General features: G+C 44.9%; 1 protein-coding gene and 1 pseudogene across 1 annotated transcript in view; both read left to right on the top strand.

Annotated features, from left to right (window-relative positions):
* The window catches only part of MTNR1A (melatonin receptor 1A), a 90,932-nt gene that overhangs the window by 53,936 nt on the left and 15,906 nt on the right, over positions 1-21,090 (top strand). The window lies entirely within an intron of this gene.
* Positions 15,839-15,962, top strand: LOC136656298 (5S ribosomal RNA; annotated as a pseudogene).

Genomic DNA, 21,090 nt, shown 5'->3' with positions numbered 1-21,090 from the left:
CAGCAAAAGAGCTGGTGTGAATCTGACCAGCCTGCTCCCTAGGCAGCCCTGCATCCAGTGCACCATCCCAAGGTAGGATTGGTCCATAGAAGATTGAAAGTTGGGCATAGGAACATTCTTTTCTTGGACCACTCAGGAAGCACATTAAAAATATTTTAAATAGTGAGATCATTGTGTTTTTTTTAATCACTTAAATTATTTGTTTACTAATGATCATCTTCTTACTGGAGCACCCCCAAGCTGTTGAGGTTCTTTGTGGTTCAGTTGCATCAAGTTCTTATCACAAACTGCACTTTTGCTCAGCAGGCATTCTGCACACTAAGGGGCTTTGAGAGGCTACTATTAACGATCCCAGTTGAATTCCAAAGATCCCATATCAAAGACTGATGCAGCATAGACTATGGTGTATTGCGGTGGGGTTCTTTTGGAAAAAGTATTATGAGAATGCAAGCCATGGCAGAGTTTCTGTTCTTGTGTTGCTGCTATTGCGGTTATTATTTTATTGCTTTGATTTTCTGTTTGTGTTTGTTCCTGAACATCCAAGAGAAAAGAGAGATTTGGTTCCAGTAAGAGTTCATGCTTCTCAAAGATGACTAGTAGAGGTTAATGATGGTTTTTGTTCAGAGGACACATTTGGAGATTTTGAGAAGGAGCTCCGTTTTATGTGAGTTTTTTTCAATTACAGCAAGTTATTTCCCTGTAATCTGTAAGAAACAGGGGACATATATTTTGTTAATCTAGTAATAAAGATTAAGGGCAATTTAAGATGGATTAACCCGTATCCCACAAAATTGAACGCTTCAGTACATGGTGTCAAGCTAGCAGTTTTATAGCATTGAAAGTAATCCTCAATCAGCAAGAATGGCAGTAAAAGAACTGGAGAATCTGCTGTCTGAGTGTGTATTTCTTTAAAAAAGAATAGCATACTGTTTGCAAAATTTATACGATTGCAATGATTTGACTGAAGTCATATGGTAATATTTGGCACTGATTTTCCTTCGGGAATACAATCTGCTTTACACCAAATGTATACACATTTCAGATATGTATTGATTTTTTTTTTCTAAGATAAAAAGAAATTTAAATGACTTGCCCAGTCCAAAACTGGCTGTAACGCCAGTGAAAGTTTGGATTTGATTCCTGCATATACTATGGTCCATATAAGCAGGTCCATGTATTGATTTGCAAGTACCAATGGAGATCCCCAGAAACCTTTCCCGTGGCTGACATTTCACCTCCGCTCATGGCCAAGTGTGGATTGAAAAAGAGTGAAGAAGAGACCAAACGACTTGAAATCAAGCCTTTACATGCAACGTCCCATTCATAGCAATAGTGGGCTATAGCAGTATTTCCCAAACAGTGGGTTGGGACCAACTTGGTGGGTCGCGAGCTAATTTCAGGTGGGTCCCCACTCATTTCAATATTTTATTTTTAAAATATTAGTCTTAATACTATCATTGTACGTGACTACATTTGGGAAAATGTTACAGATCTGTACTTTTAACAGACTAATATATATATGCTTTTAACAATGATAGTAATTGGGACTTACTCCTGGGTAAATGTGGGTAGGATCGCCTCCTAGGATTGTTAAAAATTTCCTGCTTGATGGTGTCACTTCCGGTTATGACATCACTTCCGGTTATGACATCACTTCCGGTGTGTTCCGACAGATTCTCATTCTAAAAAGTGGGTCCTGGTGCTAAAAGTTTGAGAACCACTGGGCTATAGTTTGTGGTGTGATGGCTGCCATTTTCCCCCAGAATGCCCTGGATTAGTGCTACATTCAGGCAATTGTCAGGGGGAAGTTGTGACCCGTAGGAGATGACCATTAAGAGGAACTTCATGACCTCTGACAGAAGCCCAGTGTTTCTGCTTCTGGCAGCTGCAGAAAAAGGAGGGGGGATTGCTACTGTGGATGCCAGAAAGTGGTGATACAATGAACTTGCCATGAATTTTGTCATCTACAAACGGGGCAGTGAATTTGGGGAGCACCTTTGCTCATTCTTACTCATGACTGTTTTGCAACCAATATTCCCTCTAATCATCCCTCCTGAGTTTGTGGAGCCTTACCATGGCTGCACAGGAGTAGCTCCAGAGCGCTCAGCGATGATATCATCTGCTGCATCAGCAGGGGGCGGAGTTTAGTTAGGATTGGACTATGAACAAATTACACGTTCCCCAGATAACCTTTATCAGCATGCTGTACAGGTAGTAGAATTGCCTGTCTTAAGACCTCGCTATCTTGATATCCTTTTGGCAATAATGAAATGAGTTAATTAAAATGATAACATATGACTACATACTGAAACTGAAACAAAAATACTATATGGTTCCATCATAATGCAAATTAGTTACAGCATGGATGGAAATGGCCTTCATACAAAATTGCTATGACCAAATCACAGCTTGACAATCCATTTTAATAGGAATGAGAACTGGATTCCAAATCCAATTAGCCCATGATGACCTAGCTAATCCATCAAATTTTTCAAAGCTGGAAATGCACACTTTCCAGTGTAATTTCTCATTGCTTCTGTAATGACCTATCAAATTTCTGCAAGTCTGTCTGTTTGCTACTCCTGAATTGCTTTCCCGTTGTGCATGGGAGAGGTACTCTTCTCTTACAGTGGGTGGGTGTTAATATGTTATGTCTGGGGAAATTAACTATTTACAAGGGTGAGGAAATCTAAGCCTCTTTACCTGAGAAACTGCATAGAGGCACAGTTTTTCTTGTTATATGTAGCCACTGAAAGCTTTGTGACATCAGCAATCATTACACTTATCCCCAACCTTATCTTAGACCTTCATGCATATCTAAAAATCATCATGCCTCACTCGGTGGGAAGGAATAAAGGTTTCTATGCTCAGCCTCAGAAATGAAAAATCCAGAATGAATGGGGCATACAGGGGTGAGGTACAGTGCTGATCCAAATGTACATCTTTGATTTTTGCCATTTTGATCACAAAAATGGGAGAGCCTATTCAGTATTTTTGGGGTGGGGGGTGTGATGTTCTTTATGTGTCATGGAGGAGTGGCATGTGTATTTTCTTTTATTAAAAAAATAGTTTGTGCTATATTTTTGTGGGTGACAAAAGTAGCAGTGCTGAAAGTGCTGGCTCTCTTCCCAGCACCTGGTTCTGCCCAGCTGCAATTTTTTTCCTGGAATGCCCTGGCAATGATGACATGGCATAATATAGTGTCATTCCCAGGGCATTCTGGAAAGCAGTGGCATCATTAGGGCTTGCGTCATTCAGTGTGGAAGTTCAGTGCGTCACCCCTATGATGGACCTCCTCCCATGCAGTGGGTGGAACAACTCCCCAGGCAGTGAGCATGGTGATGTACCATCACCCTGCCTCCACTGGTTTTTTAGCTGATATAATAGAGGTATTTCAATGTGGTTTGTTTCATTGCATTCTGCATGAAATTATGCATCAGTTGATATACGAGGAAACATGATGGTATTACTCAAAACCCTTACTCAAAACTTGGTATTACTCAAAACTTATTATAACCCTCGTATAACATGATGGTATTACTCAAAAATACCAAGATTTAAAAATTTTTGCCAAGTAGTGGTGTCACTCCTCCCCCCCCCCCCCGTACACATCACCTGGTGCGGCCCACACCCCTGCACCCCCTAGCAATGCCACTGCTGGAAAGTAGTGGTAACTGGATGGAGACAGCTCCAGCAATCTCTGTTTGGCATGCCACAGGTTTCCTTCAGCTTTGCTCTTTGCTGCAGACTCACCTTTGTTTGGGGACAAAGTAAAACTAAGTCATGGTAAGGTAGATGCACTCTGTAGTCAGGTTCCCCAAACTGTGAAACTTTGCTCCATGAATTCATGACTTGTGGCTATTTTTTTCTTGAACAGCAGATCTTCATACCTCCTAAGAACATAAGAACATAAGAACAGCCCCACTGGATCAGGCCATAGGCCCATCTAGTCCAGCTTCCTGTATCTCACAGCGGCCCACCAAATGCCCCAGGGAGCACACCAGATAACAAGAGACCTCATCCTGGTGCCCTCCCCTACATCTGGCATTCTGACTTAACCCATTTCTAAAATCAGGAGGTTGCGCATACACATCATGGCTTGTACCCCATAATGGATTTTTCCTCCAGAAACTCGTCCAATCCCCTTTTAAAGGCGTCTAGGCTAGACGCCAGCACCACATCCTGTGGCAAGGAGTTCCACAGACCAACCACACGCTGAGTAAAGAAATATTTTCTTTTGTCTGTCCTAACCCGCCCAACACTCAATTTTAGTGGATGTCCCCTGGTTCTGGTATTATGTGAGAGTGTAAAGAGCATCTCCCTATCCACTCTGTCCATTCCCTGCATAATTTTGTATGTCTCAATCATGTCCCCCCTCAAGCGTCTCTTTTCTAGGCTGAAGAGGCCCAAACGCCATAGCCTTTCCTCATAAGGAAGGTGCCCCAGCCCCGTAATCATCTTAGTCGCTCTCTTTTGCACCTTTTCCATTTCCACTATGTCTTTTTTGAGATGCGGCTCCTGACACATTACTTTTAATGTCGAAAGGACTTTCAAAAGAAGTTTGTGATATGGCATAGCAGTTCAGAGGGAAGATTTCCCCTCCATGCACTGAAGTAGAACTTTTAATCGTAGCCCATTAATTTTATATTTCCTATGGGTGATTAGTTTGATCTTCCACTCTACCACATATTTATTCTGCAATCATCCTGGATATCTGCCCAGTCAGCCTTGGAGTTTTTCAAATCCAAGGAAGGACTATTCCTTGTATAACCACAGTAGTCAATTCTACTGCATCAGTTTGAACCTTCTTAGGATGCTACCTAGTGTCTCATAGAATTGTATAGACAAACAGTTGTGGTCCATCTTGGAGTGTTATTTGCTGTTAACTGCAGTTATCTTGAAGGGCAGGGGGAGAAGAGGGTCACACATTCATGAGTTTCAAATGATGAACTTATCACATGAAATCACATCAAATTAATCACTAATCACATGACAGCTTAGGGTGCAATTCAGAGGCGCCCATGGGCCGGTGCAAGTCCCTTCCTCCTTTGGAGGAAGCTGGGTCGGCGCTCAGAGGTACACTGGCCTGCGGCGGCTGACTCAATGTTCCGCATCGGCTTCCTCCACGAGTCTTGCGTCTGCCCGGCTGAATTGATGCAAGGCTCTGGGGTGGGTGGGGGGCAGAAGAAATGCATTCCTGGGTGGGGGGAGGATGGGCAGTGGGCAGCCCCAGGGGCAGGCGGGTGGGGAACTGGAAGCAGGGCTGGGATCTGACAGTTATGCCAGATCTCAGCCTCCCTTTCCAGTGAGATTGGAGCAGCTTGAAGCAGCTCTGCTCTCTTTGGACTTGTGCTACCTCAGGAGCTGGCGCATGTCCGAGGAGACTTATTGGGGTCAGGGCACCTTACCCAGGGATAAGGGGAAAAGTTTCCCTTTGCCTGTGGCTGAGCCGCTTTGGGCCCCTATCCTGTGCTGAATACAGCACAAGCCTCTTGGCTTGCCTGTTCCAGCGCAGGGTATGATTACGCCCTTGTGTTTGAAACTTCCACCACACAGGGATGGTCAATGGAAAAACATGTATCTGCATGCCAAAGGACCCAGATTCAGTCTTTGGTATCTCTAATTAAAGAGTCAGATAGCAATTAATGAGAAAACCTCTACATTAAGAGGCTGGCAGTATTGGGCATGATGGATTGACGGTCTGATTTAGTACATGGCAGCTCCATCTGAAATGGGTTCTCTCTGAAATAACTTTTGGAACACAGAAGAGCCTCCATTGAGCGATGGAGTCAGCCAGAATCAACTGGGCATCAGCTATCTATCTGAACTCATCCGAAGTATCCTCTTTCACTTGTTTTTTGTCTGCAGAAAACATGGCAGGGTTAAAGGTTTTGTTAGTTCTGTTTTTTTTACATTTGCAGAAAGGTGGCCTGATCTGTTAGTCTCTCGGTACTTCATTGCTGGCTCCTGCTGTTAGCCACCAAAGCAATGACTAATTAATTAGCCATTTTAGTAGAGTTCAGATGGACTTGCTTGATTAGATTTACGCCAGCCACATTCATTAGATTTGCAAAAATGATGAACTCAACAACACACTTCTGTTGCTACAGTGACATTTGAATACTTCAACATGTAGTCAGATAGATGGCTCACTCTGTTCCCTGAGGAACTGACTTGATTAATCACACCGGCAATTTCTGGCTCAGTACCATCAGGTGTACATCATGAAAGAGAATGCTTGTGAACCACGAAATTGATAATTTTATCTCCATTTTTTGGGGGTTCATAAAGATGTGAGTAAGATAGATACCAGTAGAAGAATAGAAGGTTGCTGATATGGAATAAGGAGAGTGAAAATGAACTGGAATGACTTTGGAGACACTTGTTTTCACTTTAATTGCTTTTGAAAAACAATTGTGTCTTGACATTTCTTTTTTGCATTGTCCATCTGTGAGAAATGCATGAGCATTTTGCACAGCTTTTCATTTGTTAAATGTTAGGACGAGCATAAACGCATGAGAACGTATGAGGTGTGGTGCATACTTTCTTGAATATGGAAATCCAGAAATTCATCCCAACTCAGTCATATACTGGTTGTTAAACAAAGCATATGTTGTTAAGATCCATTGTCAGATCTGGAGCTTGTTTAAACTGACAGCTCAATCCTGTTCAGGATTGGGCCACTGGGAAGAGGGGTTTATGATAATGGAAGAGCCTTCTGCATGCACCAAATCTTATCCCCTCTATTGTAAACCCCCCTGCCCCAATCCTTTCTTTGGATATATGCCACCAAAAGAGGCAGCGTGTGTCCAAGGAGACCCAGAAGTGGCCCCAGGGCTTATGCAGGGCTTATGTTATTTACTTACATCCCATTTGCCCTCAGACCCCCGCCCCCCATCTCTGGATGCAGTGTGTAACTTTTTGGTATGGCTGCATTGGCACTACTGGCAGGGAATAGGATTTGAGCCTATTGGTCTATCTATTTGAGTAGCACCTATACTGATTGACAGTAGCTTTTAAGCACCCCTTACCTGTGTTAACGTGTCTCACAATGCAATCCTATTGTTGGCCTCTGCCAGCACAGTGGCTGCTGTGCCAGCCCAGAGTGTCACAAATGTACCATAAAGCACATTTTCTAGTGCAAGCTGTGCTGGCAGATAGCTTGCCAGTGCTACATTCCCACCATTGGTTGCCACAGGAAGTGCGTCCTCTGTCAAGCGGCAGAGGAACGGGGGAGAGTGGCAGGCAGCGGTGTAGCTCCCATGCCCGGGGCAAAGGTCCGCGTTGGTGCCCCCCTGTGGGCTGTGCCCTCACAAACACACAAAAAGCTGGCCCCCTCCCCACTCACATGAGGTTCACGGAGCCTCACGCAACCTCTACCCACATTGGGGAAGCCTCTCTGAGGTTCCCTGATGCTATAAACTGTGCTTCTGGAAAACCTCAGAGAGGCTTCCATGGGGTTCTGGCAGCTCGCGCCCGCGGCTTTTACCCTACTGGACCTTCCAGCAGGTCCACAACTGGTGGCAGGAGAGCAGAATGGAGGCGGGGAAGTGGCGGTTCAGGCTTGGGAGGGTGGCAGGGCTGCAGAGCAGGCCTCTGCTGTATCCTAACTCCCATCCTGGGCCTGAAAGCACTACATGGGGCTGCTTGGATTTGTGCCAGCTATTTAGCTGGTACAGATAAGAGTAGCTCCATTGGGCAGGCTGCAGCACTACTCAAAGTAAGGGGGAAAATATCCCCTTACCCTCCAGCCTGTTCCTAATCTGCGCTGGATACAGCATAGGACACTTGGCCTAGCTGCTCCAGTGCAGGTTAGAATTGGGCTGCCCAACATGCTTTTTATCCAGGTTCAATGCTAGGAACGTGTGGAGCTCAAACCTGACTTAAAATAACCATACATACATACATACATACATACATACATACATACATACATACATTTATTTATTTATTTATTTATTTATTTATTTATTTATTTATTTATTTATTTATTTATTTTAGTGTAAAGATTTATATCCTGCCTTTTTTTGCAATCCAAAGCAATTCATAAGCATGATTAAAAATACAACAGTAAAATACCATTAAATCATATAAGAAATACCCACCAAGAAAACAAGTTGCAGAAATTACAGGCCACCAGCAACACACAAGAAATTAAACACAATCAAAGACCAAATAAAAAAAGGTACATCTTCAGCTCTTCCAAAACTGTGAGATAAAGAGGACCATAGGACCCTCTTGTGGGTGGGAGTTGCATTCTTTCCTCTCTCCTATTTTCTCTTCTTGGTGTGAGAGATCCTATAGCTATTTCCAAAAGGGACTGCAATTGCTTGATGGCATTATCTCACTTGCTGGACATAACTCAGACCTTGGTACATCTTGTTACTACTAGAAGCAAATGAGGCACTGAAGCCAACAAAAGGACCATGGACATTTACCTCTGGGGGGTCTTCCACCAGCTTTGAGTCTTGAAGAAAGTGCAGTCATCAAGTTCCCTTATCCAGTTGGAGACATCTGACACTCTAACAGCCTTTGGCTGCAATCCTAACCACACTTTCCTGAGAGTAAGCCCCATTGAACAAAATAGGACTTACTTCTGGTTAAGATTGTGCCCTTAATTAGTTTAACTTTCTTTGGCTGAAAATAATCAGTGGATCCAACTGTTGGACGGTATTTTGGGGGGAGGGGGGAACCAAAGAAAGTCAGGAACGAGGTCCTGTTGGCTCAGGGGATGGTGCCCCCTTTCAAGTATAAAAATCCAGGAAAAAGCCTGGCCAGAGAACTTGAAATTGTTCTTCATGTTTCTTCCTCCTTCCTCCACTACTCACTGCAGTGTGTGAAGTGATGTTCCTGCTGGGCTGTGTTGACGCACTTTCAACCTCATAGTTTCCATGGAGAAAAGGTAAACTGCCTCTTTGCCCACTTTATTCCCATTTCCTCCCTTCTTTTTCTTTGCCTAGCCTTTCTCTGCAACTGCTCAGTCACGGTGTAAGTGCCATGATTCTGGCACTTAAGAAAACCTCACTTGTCCTTTTGCACCAAGCAGCTTGTCAACAACATTTGTCCTTTTTCCTCCAGGAAGTCATTTCATCCACTAATTATCTCAAATGTCTGCTTATCTAGGCTCTCAAATGCCCTGCTTCATAGCTACCTGTGGCTCTTATCGCCCAGGCCTCCAGGGTTGCAGCACTAGTTTCAGGTGTGTGGCCCTGGCAACAGTTATTGCAAAAGTGCTGTAAAGCACTTTGTAGCAGCCTGGAGGAGGCAGGTGCCAGTGCACAGGTCAGTGTGAGTGTGTGCTGGGCTTCTGCACCAGTTAGAGAGGCCCCGGGTGGCATCAACGGTGAGTTTGCCGCTGAGTGGTGCATTCCAGAGGGCAGGGGAAGGTGAGAAGGGGGCAGAACCTGGTGGCAGAAGTGTGGCTTGGAGGTGGGTGGACCAGGCCCAGAATGGGGTGGGAACCGAAGCAGAGGCTGCTACTGGGTCCTATCCCTCCTTCCAGGCCCAAAAGCCCTACATGGGGCTACTTGGTTCTGCACCAGCACTTTAGAGTAGACCCATAGTGGCTGCTGGAACTTGACATGGGGTAAGGGAGCAAATGTTCCTTTACCTTGAGGATACCTCCAGTTGCCTTTCTGCCCACATGGTGTACACTGGTGGCCATTTTGGTGCCAGAGGCATCACTAGGATTTGTGTCGCCCAGTTGTAAAGACAGCAGTTCTCAGGAATTGGGCTACCTGGCTTTGAGACACCCACGTTGCACCCCATATCTTTGAGAAACCAACGCAGCAGAATAAGGAGAAGTAATCTTGGCCTTTAACCCATCCTTCCCATCCCTCCAAGTTCTCATATGTGATCCATGTGCAGTACTTTCTTCCTGCTTTCCTGTTTGCCTTTTGCTAACCCAACTGCACCCTCATTTCTTTCAATCGCTGGCACAAGTCTGTGTTGACCCAGGAAGGTGAATCAAGACTGGGAAATGGGGTCAGGATTTGGGGTGCACTGCTGCCGCTGATCCCACTCCCCAAGGCCTGATCTGCTCTCCTCCCTACCCCCATCGCCATGCTTTCCAATCCACCTCTGACCCTTTCAACCCACCTCCCATCAACCTCCAATGCAGGCTTACCTGCTCCGGTTCCTGTCTGTTCACTGGCGCACAGGAGGCTGCCCTTGCCTCCCTGCCAGCAGGCCCGCAGTGTGCATTGGCGGAGGCTGTTTTGTGACTGGCACAATGCTAGTTACACCAGTGGGGGAAGGTGATAGGATTGTCATGTACCATAGATCTGTCATGTACCATAGCTCTCCCACCACTTCTAGACTGTTTCCTTTTGAATTGAGATTTGTGCATTATATTTGCCTTTCTCACCTCTTTTCATTTCCCCCTCCTCCTATTGTAAAAATCCCTCAATAAATTGTAATTTGGTTAATCCTGTCTTTTTCTTAATCTTTGGAATGCCAACTTCCCTTTGGGGTGTTTCACAAGCCAACAGTCAAAGAAAGTGCAGGTTTTGGTAAACTTGTGAGTTCATTTTCACATGCCCCTGAGCAGGCGTGGTAACAGGGGATTCCCCAGCCTTACCTGGAGATGGAACTTGTGATTTTGTTCATGGAAAGCATGTGCCCTTTGAGCTAGGAGCTACTGTGTAAACCTCATTGGGAACTATTTCTTGTTGAAAAGTGGTTATATAAATATTAATTATTATGTATAGGAAGTACTGAATATATCTGAAGCCAGTATTATTGGATTCTGAAAACTCTTTCTAAGCAGAATCAAAGCCACTTAGCCAAAAATCCTTAATATATGTACTTGGAAGTTCCTTGTTGGCATCCTTCAGTCTCGGAAGACTATGGTGTCACGCTCTGAATGGTGGCTCTGGAACAGAGTGTCCTCTCCAGTGCGCGAAGCCTGGGTAAAGTAGGTATGGAGGATAGGCTGTTACCCATGCAGCAAATCCCCCCTCTCCACGTCGCTGAAATGGTCCAATGGAAAGGCAGAGGCCAATACGGTTGGTTCCAGCGGTGTCACAGGAGTTACTTGGAAGTAAATCTCATTGAAATCAATGGGACTTATTAGTAAACATAAGTAGAAAGGGGCTTTTCTTTTCCTTTTGTTGCCTCCAAACAGCAACCTCTCTGACTTAGAAGATCACGTTTATCTTCACAGGTTATGTTTTTCTCTCTCTTCATTCCTGTGGCAGATCAACAACCTAATTTAGCCACATTATTGCTGGAAGCAATTAAAAACTGCATGTGCCAAAATTATATTTTTCCGCACGCACACCGGATAGCATGACAGTCCCGGCTGTGATATGACTGTGTTCGCATGCCTTCCCTACTGTGCAGCCTTTAACTTGTTCCTATGGCTAAGATGATTAAGTTTTATTTACACTGCTGCCACTGGAAATATGTGCCTGTAATTACATGGATATGCTCATCAATTTCACTTGAAGCTAACTTCTTCAAAGCGGCCTCCCTTCTGGCACGTATATCTCTTTTATACAAATGAATTTGCAGTGTAAAAGCTCAATTCTTTGGGGGAGTTAATATTTACAAAAATGTCAGACACAACCAGGTGTGTAGTCCTGAGCTTCTCGGCATTGGTGTAGCTAGAGGAGGTACAAAGCACTAAGTTTTGCAGGGAGCCTCTTTGTGGCATGCAAGCGGCCCCTCCTTTTTGGGTCCTTTCCAGGCAGTGGGTGCATAACAGAGTTGAATGCTTCCATTTGTACCACTGCCTGGAATGGCTCTGAAGGTGGGGGGGGGGCACATTTTGCAACCCCTCTAGCTGCACCACTGCTTCTCATTGACCTTGTTCAAGTAATTCAGCACACCGTACTACGTTCATGTCCTATGAAAAAGTATGTTCCCTGTTGTACTTTAATGGGACAATACTTGTGTTAGCCAAATGTTTCTAAATTATGCCTTTCTGCAGTCTGACTGTGTGAAATGTTAATGTCCAAAAATCTATTGTATCATTCAGAGCTTATTGTATGTACCAGACACAGGAGCTGTGTCTGGGCAGATCTTCCCTGACAAAGAGATCGTATGTGGTGTCAGCTTTAACAACTCTGATCTTCTGGTGGCGGGTTCTGGGCCCACCATCAAAGCTGACCCAGAATTGCTATGTTGTGAGCCAGAGAATCATCCTGTCACTTTAACAGTCCCACAATTGCAGCAGATGATACTGACATCATGTGGCCCACAGCTGATGGGAAAGGAGCATGGGCTATGAAATGGGACTGAAACAGGCAGAAAAGCCTGTATGGCTGCATTCTCTGTTGCACATACAAGATAGTTCTTTGGGTTGCTACCCAGCAATTGTATCTAACAATATTGACTATCAATTCCAATATTGACTATCAAGTGCATGTGACATGACTACACTACATGTACATTTCCATGTGCCAAATGGGGCACACATGGGGCTTGTGAGGTGTTCTGAACATGGAAGCTTTCCTTTTGCCTAGTTTGCCTGTACTCATGGTACTCAGGACCCAAGACCTCCTGGCACCTGAGATGGTGTGCCAAATGCCCTATTGCCTACTGATGTGCCAGCCTTGCTTCTCCTACTCTCTGCATTGGAAAGGGAAGAAAGGAATAGAGCAGTAGATGAAGTATGAAGGAGAGGAAAGGCAATCATCTCTCTAGTCCGCCACTCTTCTCTCCTCCACATGCCGACTCCCAGTCCATCCCTCTCTTCCTTTTCCAATCCAGAGAATGTGTGAAGCAGCAGAGATGAGCAGTTGAATGGAGGTGGCTTCCCTCCCCTTGATAATCTACTGCCTCGGGTTCTGTCTTTACTTGGCTTCTTGGGGGAGGGGGGTAGCTAACTAGTAAGGCAGGGAGGCACATGGATTCATCCTTATGGTGTAAGTCTCTCAGTAATCTTGATTCATTGGCATTTCAACCAAAATGGGAAGATTGGGAAGACAAGCATAACAAGGTCTACTAACCTTCCTGAAGGAAATACATTATGATTTGACTACATTTCTCCGAGCTACAACCAAGGATATATAGTAAAGACATTAAAATGAGGATGCACAACAAGGCCTTTACATTCTTGCCTCTCTGGAGTTTAGTGCAGCAATCTTGGAGTTTCTTACCTTTGCTGCCACTTCCACTTGTTCCTTTCTGGCCACCTGAAAACAAACTCCACTCCCAGTGTGCTCCAACCAGCCTGTTTGTTTCAACAGGGCAGGGTGGAAACAAGTGGAAGGCGGTGACAGAAGCAGTAGGAGCAACAAAGATGACCCAAGTGATGGAAAGGAGAAGAAGGAGTTGAGGAATCTGAACCTCCTCCACCTCCTCCTTCTTTCCCACCCAGAAAGAAGACCAAGTAGGCAAGAAGGAGAAGAAGGCAAAGCTGCAGAAGAAGGCAACGTTTCTTCCACTGCAATTGCCAATGACAGCCGGGCTGGAGGATGTGGTGGGCTGCCACTGCCCTGATCTTCCTCTCAAGTGCTCTCAGCAAGCAAGAAGGGAAGGTCTTCCTCTCAAGTGATCTAAGAAAGCAAGAAGGGAATCGGAGCATGGATTGAAGCATCTGGATGGGCAGTGGGCTGAAGGGGAGTGGTGGTGAGCAGACACAGAGTTGGAGTACTTCTCATCAGTTCCCTCCCCCTTCCAGCCCACCATGGGAAGCAGCCTCATGGCTGAACCAGCACCCCCCTTTGCATAATCATAAAATCGATTAAAACTATCTCTGGATGATTGGTACAATCTCTAAACCAGATTTTTAGAAGGCAGACATAATGTTAGAGGGGAAATGAATGGTCCCTCCTGCGTGAGTAGATTCTTTGGCTCCAAGCCACTGCATTATAAGCAAAGAATGATTTCGTGTATGAATGGCTTTGTCTGCCTCTGGGGGAAAAAAAAGTCTCATGGCTTATTGACACACATTGTCTTTGTATGTATCTGAGAACTTGAATAGCTCTTTTGTCAATGATCCTTCACAAATGATGAATTCAATAAGCATTAAATAAGAGGTTGGAGCAGTGTTTTTCAACCTCATTCATCTCACAGCACACTGAAAAGGTGCTAAAATTGGCAAAACACACCATCAGTTTTTTTTTGTTAATTCACAAAGTACACCATTCTGCTGGTGCTTATGTCTCCCAGTGACCTTACTAATAAATGACCCTCCACAAACTTTCACGTTCAGACCACTCATGGCTTGAAAATTGTTGGTTTTGAACAGGGGCACCCAAACCCTGGCCCGGGGGCCACTTGTGGCTGTCGGTAACTCCCAATCAGGCCCTCGGGGAGCCCTCAGTCTCCAATGAGACTCTGGCCCTCCAGAGACTTGCTGGAGCCCATGCTGGCTCAGCGCAACTGCGCTCAGTGCAAGGAGGCTGTTCGACCTTTCGCGTAAGCTGTGGAACGAGGGCTCCCTCCATTGCTTGTTTTCATGTCTGTGATGCAGCAGAGGCAGTGAAGGAAAGGCCAGCCTTGCTTTGTGCAAGGCCTTTTATAGGCCTTGAGCCATTGCAGGACCTTCATTCATTCCTATAAGTTCCATCTCTAATATATTCATTTATGAAAATTTATGTAAATTTATTCAAATTTGAAATGTAAATTAATTCTTTTTTTTCCCCCCAGTCCTCAACACAGTGTCAGAGAGATGATGTGGCCCTCCTGCCAAAAAGTCTGGACACCCCTGGTTTAGAACAATTGAAACATTGTCATGTGACTTGTCTGATTCTAGCTAAAAAAAGACTTTTGTTCCCATTCTTAAAAAAAATAAAATTAAACAGGTAAACCTATTAAGTGGTGCTTTAGAATGACTCCACTACTGAAATCTTGACATGCAGCATATTTCCGAACATTTTTTTAGATGCATCAGCATTACTTGACTTGACTTTTCTTAGGGTAACTAAATTTGGAGAGTATGCCAGCTATTAGTCTCATTTCAAATGTGCGTATTTTGGCAGGTATGTAAATATTAGGTGAGATTTATTGTTTGAAAAAAACAAGTGCCAGGAAGAAGAGCCTGTCTTGGCTTTTAACTCATGACTCAAAGCAAAAATGAGATTAAAAACAAATTACAGATGTAAATTAAAACTTCATGAAGCAGTAGGAAACTGTTCAGGGGCAAGTTATTCATTGAATTAATGACATCTTTGAACTGACAGTTAACTGCATGTATCCCTAGAGGGGGCTATGGCGATCTATGGGCAGAATATCACTGGGGTGATAGGCCCCTATATTCCCCAAGCAACTTACTTCTTCTCTCCGGTGTGCAAATTAATTTCTCAAATGAAGCCGTCAATATTTTGCTTCAGCAGTATACAGTAGAATGCTATTCTATTTTTGCCCTTAGGAATACCAATCAAAAAACCAAAGCTTTCAGTGGTGAAAAGAATGGCAGTATCAAATTCTATTAGCAGTGACAAATGAAAATGTACAGTGAACTGACAGGGTTCTTTCCCACAAAACTCTTAAAGCTCTTTGTAGCCACACTTCTAGTAACAGACTAACAGCCCAATCTTGTGCTTTCCATTGCCCAGGGTTGCAGCAGCGCCGAAATGATAACCGCTGCATCCCATGGGACTGGGAAGCAGTGCGGGGTCTACTAGGAGTAAGGGAGCTCATGCTCCCTTACCCCATGTAATCCTCAGGTGGCCTGATGGGTCTCCTTGGACCTGCGCCCCTTATTGAGCAGCTGCAGATTCGAGGAGACCAGTGTCAGGTCTCCCAAGCCAGGAGGATGGTTACGAGCCACTGAGGATACCTCTAGCAGCTCTGCGGGATCTAGTGGCGGCCTTTTTGGTGCCGCTGTACTGTGTTGCGGTAACCTCAATAGGATTGAGCTGCCCAGGGACAATCCTATCTACCAGCAGCCTAGAGTATAAAACTGTTACCCTGCACATGCCTGATCTCGTCTGATCTCAGAAGCTAAGCAGGGTCAGGCCTGGTTAGTACTTGGATGGGAGACCGCCTGGGAATACTGGGTGCTGTAGGCTTACACCATAGTCTTTCGAGACTGAAGGTTGCCAAGCAGAGTATACAGCACCACTGAGCACTCACTGCATCAAAAATCTCTTTTACTTGTCTCTCTGTAGGCTGCCTGGTCTCCAGTGGCTGTCCTTGGACTTATGCCAGCTCTTTATTTGGCATAATTCCAAGGACACTCTCAGGGGAGAGTCCAGGGTGGGATAGGTCTTGGTGTGTATGGCTGACATCAAGATCCTCCCCCTCCTAGCCCACAAGATCAGTGAAAAGTCCTGATAGGATTGGGCTGTTATTGTTACTACCAAGTAGGAAACCGACCTTCTGCAGTATTGAGCAGAACTGAATGTTGATTAACATTGGAGATAGTAACTATGCTTTTGCTGATTATATATTTCATTATATAATGAAATGGAGCCACAGCACTGGCTCTAACCCCCTCCCGACATGAGGCAACTGGCCTCAGTCAGCCTCTGTCTGTGCATCTGAAAGGCGGCAGGCATGTGCACACCACGATTATTTCAAGACCATGTATAAAAGTAGCAGTTTCATAGCTTCACCTATGTCAAGTTAGTAAACTGAGCTGTGAAACAGTTCTAAGTTATTTTCTCCTGTTCTACTGCAGTTTTATGTCAATTTCAATATTCTTTCTGTGGAGGAGAACTGACACAAAAGGGAGCTCTAGTGCAGAGGAGAAAGAATTCATTTGAGAAGCACATCTGACCATAGCAGATGAATGATATATCGGGGTTGTTGTAACATTTCCTTAGATAATGTATTCAAAGTATCTTGAATGCTCCAAAGTTCAATGTAAATGCTAAGTGTTTATACACTTTTATGAGAAATCTTGGTAACCTTTCCATACTAAATTGTGTGTACGCAGTGACAGTTTATGTCTATTGCACAATGCATCAGCGGAATCTTCCTAGCAAATGGATGAATAACTGTAAAACGTACAAGCCTATGCATGTTTACTCAGAAATCAGTCCTACTGTTTTCAATTGGACCTACTCCCAGGAAAGCGTATTTAGGATTTTCTGAATCCGAAATCCTCCCGGATTTCAGCCTCCCGGAGAAAGTGAAAGCAGAGTGATAGCACTCCACTTCCGCTTTAGCAGAGGCGGGGCGCAATCGCTCCACTTTCACTTTCACTGCTGCTTGGAGCCCTGCCGAAGCCCCCCGGAAGCCTGCAGGAAGCTAGGGTAGGTGCACCCAAGCCCCTGCAACCCCCTGAGCGGCACGATCCTGGGGATTGCGCCGCTGCCTCCTCCCTGCCTCCAGGCTGCCCCCGCCCCTTAAGGGGGCAGAAGCCGGGGCAACATCCCAGTTTGAAAACCCCTGGAGTACTTGTTTCACCGCTGACCAAAAGGTCGGCGGTGAGGTGAAAGCCTCCGTGTTGGGCAGCAAGCCCAATATGGAGGCTTTGGAACCGGTGGAGCAAAGCTCCACCAGCCCCACCTCTCTCCCTCCCCGCTCCCTCCCCCAGCACACCTCCCTCCACCTTCCCATCACACCTTCTCCCTGCCCTCTCCCTGTACTCTGCCCACCTCCCATGTCCCCAGAAAGCCTGCTCCCCGTCTCACCCTATGCCCCTGCTTACCTCTCCGCTGCCAGCACCAGCCAGCGCTGGGCTGACACCAGTGTTCACCTGGCTTTAGGGCTTGCAAACGTGTCTTACAGCATGTTTGCGACAGTGCACACCGGTGGTAAGCTGGCACGTGGAGCTCAGGACTGGGCTCTTGCTCCCTTAGAACTGTCCAGGGTCCTGAGACTGTGACTTTCTTTGCTATTTTGCGACAGCCCAGGCATGTTCTCCTGGGTCTCCACTCAAAATAAAGACACAACATGCTACTGTTCAAGGAGCATGAGCCCCAAGAAAATATCTGGTGTGCTCCCTGGGGCATTTGGTGGGCCACTGTGGGATACAGGAAGCTGGACTAGATGGTCCTATGGCCTGATCCAGTGGGGCTGTTCTTATGTTCTTATGGAAAATGAGGCAGAAGCACATGAAATAGTGGGGAGTATCTAGAAACAAACCTGTCTTTACTTATGGAAGATGCCTCCACACTGAATGGAAATGAACAACTTATATTTCCATTCCTCTTGGTACTTTTTTAAAGTATGTGCTGCATGCTGTACATTGATGGTAAAGCAATAGTATTAGAAGGAAATGTAAGTAGACAGCAGTTTCAGAAGTTTCCTGCTTCTGTGTTCTTTACAGTAATTATACATCGTAACCCTGAAGGGAAACATTGCCTTCTTAAGAAGGGCCTCACATAATATAGTTGGGCCAAGTACTGTGTTCTGTTTCAAAGATATGGACTCATTTAAAAGCTGCCCATTCTCATTGCCAGTGGAGCAATTGCAGTTATGCTGAGAAGGAGCAAAAAACCAAGTGTAAGAACTGTCAAATATAATTTAGTCCAACTAGTATGTAGTTGGACTCAAACCAAGAGATACAAAATATAAGTGCCTGACATTTTCTGTGGAAGTCATTAGAAAGAGCATTTGTAACAAAATATGTCTGTCAGGAGGATTCTGGGAAGGCAAGTGAACTTCGAAGAACAAGAAAGTTTGAGGCACATGTAAATTCTTTAGCAGACCCTGAAATCTTGTTTATTGTACCAGCTTTTTGCATGTGTTCCAGCACATTTGGAGAAACTTTGTCTTTCAAAGAAATTACATTGCTCTTTCAAAATGAATGGCAGCCTGGTCCCAGATGTAGGAACTTTCACAGGGTCCTTTCACATGGATAATAACCATTAGATTATAATCAACCTCTGATTTGTTTCAAGGGGTGCATGAGAGGTAGTGCTGAGCCATTGAACACTTATTTAGTCATTCATTATTTTAAATACAGGGTGCAAATGCCTTTTTGGTGGACACACCCCTTGCAACATGGGCAATAATAGCAATTTGTCTGTTGTAATCATAAGGAGAGAGACAGGAAATGGATTCTAGGGGAAGGTTTGTTCTATGCAGTAAAGAATAGTTTGTGACTTCATTATTTCCCGAGAGCTGCTATGTCTTTAAAACCAGAGTTTTTATACCAGAGTTTATCTCTGCAGTGCATTGTTTAGCCTATTTCCAAAAGAAAATCTGTCTTACTTTTTTGAGAAATTTAGAGCATGATTCATGTAATTGTTCCGTGTGAGGGAAGTGAATTAGGGAATGCCTGAGTTCATATATTGATGGTTCTTTTTGTGGAATAAAATTTCATAATCTACTTTGGTAAGCTAGAGATCAAAACCCAACATAGCACTACTAGGATGCTTTCATATATTTGTGGGTAGCAGTTGTCTCAGAGGCAGTTCTACCATTCCCTAACATGGAGTCAGCATTACAAATGCTTCTTAAGAGAGTTGGCTTACATTCTGCTCATTTACCATCTGAAGCTGGCCCTCCATCCTGTAGGTCCCCTTTTAGGACTGTTGCTAAAAATTCATGGGCGAGAGGAGGAACCTCTCATTCACGACGGTGCACTTTACTGAGACCTGATGGCTTAGCTGAGAGAAGTGATTCTCTCTCACTTGTATCCACCTGGAATTTTGTAAAGCACCAACACAGTTTTGAGAATTGGGGACATTGTTGTCACAGCCTATAGGGATTCCAGGCTCCTTATCCATCAGTACTTCAGTACTGAACATTTGTTTCTTCTATTGGGCACTACAGAGGGTTTCTTTTAATGTAACCATCCTGTTGCCTAAAAATCTTAAACTGATCAAGGTGAACCTCAGCACCAGTACCAAGGGAACCTATCCTGGGCAGCTCAGGACTTTATGGCCTTTAGGACAACCATTGGGCATGCCAACATATCTCTAGCCCCATACATGTGGCAGATCACACTTCTGACGTGTTTTCAATGGGGCAGGAAACCGTTGGCAGGGTCCGCTGAATCAGTGCTGCTGCCTGATGCTGCTCCCCCCCCCAGAAGAAGAAAAGCAGCTACCTACCTTACACTATCCTCTTGATAAAACAGGAAGTTCAGGGAACTCCCAGTATGCACTTCACTTTCTGTTTTACTTAAAGGGATGGCAAGGAAAGAGCCAGGTAAGTGACTACTTCCCTTCACTTCATCCTTCTGTGATCCCTTTAAGTTTAAATGGACTTCATGAGGAAGGAAGGGGTAGTAAAGCAGCCCATCTCAGCTCATGCTGTTTTTTCAGCATCGTTGGCAACCTTCAGTCTCGAAAGACTATGGTATAAGCCTACAGCACCCGGTATTCCCATGTGGTCTCCCATCCAAGTACTAACCAGTCCTGACACTACTTAGCTTCCAAGATCAGACAAGATCAGGGATGTGCAGGTTTTTCAGCATGGGCAGTGGCAAGCCAATTCCCTCACTCCTTCCTCCTGTGGTCTGACCAGGAAAAGGAATGAGGAGAGGTTGGTGTATAGAGGATGATCCATTTCTTGCTTGCTTTTAGTGAGCAGGAAGCACATCAATGTCACACACACCTGTGGCAGGCTGGAGGGAGGCAGCAGCAGAATCAGGCTAAAGATAACTCCATATATGCTGCCTCACCATCCTCCACTGATGCAAGTCAAATCTGGTAGCCTCATGGTTGGGCTGATTCTTATTGTAATCCTTTGTAATGCTCTGATCAGTTCCTGTTTAGGCTGATTTAGCCTGGTGTTGACTTCTTCCCTATGAAAGATGATGGAATGTAAAGGATTGCTGAGAGCACTAAGGGAGTTTACAATTGTCATAGAGGTGTTTCTGTTGAGGTCATAGTCATTCCAATGCAGTGGTTCCCAACCTTTAGGAGCCCGCAGACCACTGTGGCAAAAATTGGAATAATCATGAACCACATGCAACCCCCACCCACTGCACACAAAAATTATAATTAAATTTAGTAGTCCACGGTGGAGTGTTCAGTGAGACACTGGAAGTACCAGCTGTAACTGAGGGCAGTGCATTCTCCACCCTCTCTGGTGATCCATGGGGGAACGCATGCTCCCTAACACACTGAAAGTGATCAAAGGTGATCTTTCTCTTTTCAGACACCTTGCAGACCACTTTTCAGGGGCTTGTGGACATCAGGTGGTCCACAGACCACAGGTTAGGAACCACTGTTCTAAGGAGTATGACTTAGCACTGTTGCTCCTAAGCACCCTTTCTTGCCCTTTCTTGCCCTTGCC

The sequence above is a fragment of the Tiliqua scincoides genome, chromosome 6 (genome assembly GCF_035046505.1).
Source record: "Tiliqua scincoides isolate rTilSci1 chromosome 6, rTilSci1.hap2, whole genome shotgun sequence".
NCBI lineage: Eukaryota > Metazoa > Chordata > Lepidosauria > Squamata > Scincidae > Tiliqua > Tiliqua scincoides.
The sequence above is the reverse complement of the archived record's forward strand: the minus strand, read 5'-3'. Positions and strand labels throughout refer to the sequence as shown.